Genomic DNA, 5,676 nt, shown 5'->3' with positions numbered 1-5,676 from the left:
CACCAGCTTGGACCCAAGGTCGCTGGCTTGAGCAAGGGATTACTCAGTCTGCTGAAAGCCCATGGTCAAGGCACATGTGAGAAAGCAATCGATGAACAACTAAGGTGTCACTATGATAAACTAATGATTGATGCTTCTCATCTCTCTCCGTTCCTGTCTGTCTGTCCCTATCTATCCCTCTCTCTGACTCTCTCTCTGTCTCTGTTTAAAAAAAAAAAAAAGTTAGCTTATATAAGGTGCAACGGATGGATGTTCCACATGTAGTCAATGCTCAGGTTGCCTGCCATGTCCTGGCCCTTGTGTCTTATCTCTTTTGCCACTTTATGAATTCCTGGAGGACAGCTTATGCCTGGCACACATGAAGAGTGTAATAAACAGCACTTAATTAATCAACATGTGGGTCAATCAATGGATTCAGACCCTATTTCAGAAACTGCTAGCAGAAAATGTTCATCACTGGGCATTGCCCTTACCATTGATTCCTTACTCACCGAGTGGCATTTAGAATATGCAAAGTGATTTAAATAGGAACCTAAGCAAAACACAGTTGCCAAGACACAGTGGATGAAACCACTGCGTGATTCCTCCAAAAGGCAAATCCAACCATTTGGATCTCAACACTTTTGTGTCCTGTCAGCTTGTTAATGTCCACGCACATGTCAGATTTGTTGAGTTTTCAAAGTCTGGAGTGCTGCTGATTGATTTTTTCACAGTAGGGCTGGCCAATATTTAAAGCAGTCAAATACTAAGGACCGGTCAGGAAGAGGAAAATAGGGCCAGGTACACAGTGCTGATGGAAATCTAGACCTTTAGGGAGGCAATTAAAATTTTCTGTGCATTCTCCCACCCACCCGCCCCCTCCAACCCTGCAAATTCATTTCTAGTTCATTATTACAGAAACAATCAACCAACAATGTTCAAAGATCCTTGACTGCGGTGAGCGGAATAATGGTCCCACAGAAGCTGAGAACTTGTGCCCATGTCATGTTCACGGCAGGGTAGTAAAGGTTCCAGGTGGAATGAAGGTTGCTACTCAGCAGACCTCAGCAGAAGATGCTCCTGGGTTCTGCTAGGTGATCCCGTGAGATCCCAAAGACGGCCTCACTGTGGAAGAGGGCGGGGAAGAGTCACTGTGGGGTAGGCTCATGTTGGTGATAGAAAGGCTCCACCCACAGTGGCTGGCTGGGAAGGTGGGCGGGGCCGGGGATGCAGCAGCCTTTTAGAAGCTGGAAGAGGCAGGAAAAAGGATCCACACCTACAGTGGAGGGAGGGGCGGGCACCCTGCTACCAGCTGCTGCTCTTAGCTCAGGGAGCTAAGAGTTTTTTAACTTTGAGAACCTGAAGGCAATAGATCTGTGTTGTTTCAAGCTTTGCTATAGTAACAATAGGAAAGTAACACAGTGACTCAAGATGCTCACCGTAGCAACACTGTGGCAAAAAAAAAAAAAAAAAAAAAAGAAGTGTAAGCAACCCAAACTCTCTTCAGTAAAAGGCTGAGAAAATACTGTGTCATCTACAAGGGTGTGGAAGGTTTCAGGCTTTCAGCAGAGAGAACCCTGGAGGTGATTGCTCTTCCTGCCTGTGGCCAGGGCTGGCCAATCGATGTGAAACAGAAGAGAGGAAAATAGAACAAAGCAATTCCAGCTCAGAGACTTCCCTGCTCATCAATGAACAGCCAGTATCACACAACACGGAGGAGCCGGCGGGACTTGAGTCACCCGATATGATTTTGTTCTTACAGTAAATCTATAAATATGCCAGCACAGTGCTAAATACTGGGAAGTGTGGAGAAAAGGAGCTCCCCATCTAGACTAGACATGGAGCAGAGTCAAGCAAGCGACTCGCACCAAGTGTGGGAAGTACCAAAGCCCAGGGCAGCGTGGGGACCGGGGGAGCACAGGAAGGGACGGCCACAGGCTGTGGAAAGGCCTGAACCCAGGCCCGGAACAGAGAAGAGTAGAAGCCTGTGCCAGGGAAACAGCTTGCACACGATTAGTTGGCACTTTGTTCAATATGGGGGGGGGGGTACATGCTTGTGTGAGGGAGTACACATGAAAAGGCCCCAAAATGCTCTACAAGGACTTTTATGTACTTATGTTCTCTGAACCTCAGCTTCTCCATCTTCTTAACAGAATCACACAGCCTTACTTGCAGAAGAGGATTAAGGGACTTATTTGCCCAGAGTCTCCACCTTGTAATCCGTCCTCCAGGCCATGGCCGCCCCCCCCCCTCGCCCCCCGAGAAGCCCCCTGCCCCGACGGCTGGAGCCACTCTGCTTCTTCAGAGCGCAATGCACTAAAGAATGAAAAATATTTTGTGGTTTATTTTAACCATGCACACTGAACAGACCAATGCTTTCAATACACACAGAATGCAATGTAACAGAATTGTGCTATTTGAGTGGCTTACAGACGAAAACTCTATTAATTCATAGTCCACTGCCGGCCATGTGTCAACGGGCGTTTTCTTCTTCCAGGCCCTTCAGGGACTCTGACCATAAGACCTTGTTTAGAGAGGGCCTCCGAGTACTGTGGAGAATGAGAGGCCCGGACGGCCAGCCTGTGCTTGGCCCTGTTTACACGGACTGGGGAAAGAAAGGGGCCTTGTGGTCCGAATCGGCTGGGGAGTTCCTGCAACACACTGAGCCTGGGACCCCACCCTCCGGATTCGGAGTCAACTGGTCCAGAGGGCGGTCCAGGAGTCTTAACCTATTTTAAAGTTCCCCAGATGATGCTCAAGGTCAAAAAATACCAGTACTGAAGGTAGGAGAGACTGAGAAAGGGATGCTTTAAAGTTTCAGCAAACTCATTTGCAGATATTGTTTGTGAAAAGAAGCCGGCAGGCTGCTGCCTCCTCCTGGGACACTGCCCGTTCTCTGGGAACAGTCACCGAGGTCCTTCTTTTTGGGAAGCTGCATCCACAAGGAAGCTAGTGGTAAGAAGGCAAGGCCAAGCTTTTTGACATTTCTTTTCTTCCACAAATGCAGGCCTGTGCTGGTCACACACCTGGGGAGTCACCAAGCCCTTCTGTCTCCAAACAGCTCTGCAGATCCTGCTGCCAGATACCAGGCAGAAGACGGCCACAGCACCCTCCACACGGCCCATGCACTCCCACTGTGGATTCTCAGGTCGGGTCTCACAGGATCGCTAACAGTGGTAGAGTCAGGTGTCCGGGGTTCCCATCCCAGCGTTGCCTCTGGCTGTAGCCCTGACATCACCTCTACAAGCCTCTGTTTCCTTGGTGTAAAATGGTTTGTAAGGGGGTTCTGTTAATCAAGGTGCAGGTAGCTCGTTAGCAGGGAACAAGGAACCCATGGTGCACAGGTAGTGGGAATAAATAGACATCTACTCAGGACTGATGGGCATGGAGCTGCAACACGCCATCAAAGAGGTGACAGGTGCAGAGGAGGGAATGAGACACTGGGTGAGACCACAGGGGAAGGGTCTCCCAGACCGGCGAAGAAAAACCCGCACCACAGGAAACAACAAACCACAGTTCCGTCAGCCTCCCTCCCCGGAGCACTTTCCACGTTCTTGTAACAGGACACTCTGATGCCGCTGGACTTCAACAAGGGGGAATGAGGACTGACTTGGTCACAACGGGGGCCTTAATTTTTTCCACAGCACAGCTGATGGGGAGCTCCTCTTGTTTCGACCCTTTCCTTTGTTGCTTCCCACGTAATCACGGAGGATCTCGGCTTCTTACCGTCGCCACGTGGGCTCGGGGCTCTCCACGAGTCACTCAGTTCTCACAGCATTTCTGCGAAGAGGATACCATATCCTGTTACAGACGGAAAACCGGCTCAGGGAGATGAACCAGCTCAAGGCCGCATGATGTTGAGAATGTCCTTACCATTTACTGAGGACCTACTTCTAGAACTCGTATCACCGCCGTGTTTGTTACTTAGAGACGAAGTTCCAGCAAACGGTTAGCTAAGGGCTGTACACGCCAGTTAACCTAGTGCTGCCGACGTTCAATAACATCCAAGCAGGCTGATGGTACAACTGAGGAAACTGAGGCTGAGATGGGTTGAGAGCTGTCCAGGGGACTGAGCGGGGAAGCTCAGCGACGACCCCCGGTCCCAGCGCATTGCCTGCCTCACTGACATCCCGGCCCAGTTTCCCCGTTCGCGCAGGGTGGTCCGACGGCTCAGCAGTTACCAAGTCCCCAGGGCACTTCCCCGAGTGACGGGATAAGTCAACCACCATAAAGGTAAGGACTGACACAACTGGCCACCCCAAACTTAGAAATCATTTCCAGATACGCTGAGGGGACCCACAGCAACGGAAGGCCGCACAGCTTGAGTGTTTCTAAGCTCCTTTAAAGGCAGATGCGTGGGAACGATTGGCCTTGTCCTCGGCGGACTTCTGATACAAGTTCATCCAAGGAAGTTGAACTGTCCTTTGAAACAGGCAGACCACTGTGGCAGTTTGGAAGCGCCATCTCTGCCATGGGAATGAGATGGTTGGGACATCCTGGGGTCAGGGTCAGGTGCAAGGAACTCACGATCCCTGATTCTCGAAAGGTGCAGCCACTGCTCCATCCAGGTGAACAGCCCCATCTCCGAGGCCCAGGAGAGCAGCAGACGCCCGGCTGGTCCCTTCAAATCCCTGGCACGGCACCGTCTGTCCTCGGCCTGCCAGTCTGCTCCACCATGTCTCAGGCTCCCCAGAGCTTACCGCCTGGGGCATTCTCTGCTGCTTCTACCTGCAACCAAGTGGGACTTGCCATGTCTAACTCTGACCTTGACCAACCAGAATTAGACGTTCGACTTGACACAGTGCCCGTGGTTCTGCCAAAGCTGTTCTCACGGCAATGGACACCTGCGTACATCTGCACGGTGGCGGGGGCTGGACAGGGGATGCCTCTGGGCATGGGTTCTTCTCCTCTCCCTTCCTGTCCCTATCAAAACGTCACACAGTTGAGACAGAGCTGTGCAAGGCATAAACAGCCAGGGACATGGTGACAGAACCACAGACTCTTGTCTTTCCTAACGAGCCAATTTTCAGAGATACCCTTTGCTCCTTCATGCCTCATGCCCAGTGAGAGTCCCCATCAGAGTGGCCACAGGGACCTGTGGAGGATGCCGCCTCAGCGCCTGCTGCGTGTCCCGGGCTCTCCTGGGAACTGTGGTTTCAGAACTCCTCTCTCTCAATCGAGGCTGCAGGCCAGGAACTAGTTACCAAGGTCACCCACGGAGGCAGATGCTCAGCGAGATGCCTGGGGTGACTTGGGATTTTAAGCTAATCAGACTAGCTATGGAGTTTCATGGGTAACTGACATGGCAACGGCTGATAGACACCGAAGACATTCACGCATGCGCTTCTGTCTTTCTCATGAAGTGCCTCCTCGGCTACTGGAGAAGATATTTATAATAAGTGTACTATTTCATTGAAGCTCAGAAATAAAGCAACCTTGGTTTATTTTTTTAAAAGATAAACATGGCTGATCTGCACTAATCACAACATTTTGAAAGAAACAGAACAATAGTCAATATTTTACGTCTATAAATAAATAATACTCTGCTTTACTTATTCTATTAGCCAAATATAAGGCTGTAGATGAGAAAATCAGATAGCGCTTACGGAATTAAAGTTGTCACAGACATGGGATTCGCTTCTGAGAAAAACGACATAAATAGAAAAAATGGCGATGGCGGGGAGCTGATGTAAAGAA

The sequence above is a fragment of the Saccopteryx bilineata genome, chromosome 1, assembly GCF_036850765.1.
Source record: "Saccopteryx bilineata isolate mSacBil1 chromosome 1, mSacBil1_pri_phased_curated, whole genome shotgun sequence".
Classification (NCBI taxonomy): Eukaryota; Metazoa; Chordata; class Mammalia; order Chiroptera; family Emballonuridae; genus Saccopteryx; species Saccopteryx bilineata.
The sequence above is the reverse complement of the archived record's forward strand: the minus strand, read 5'-3'. Positions refer to the sequence as shown.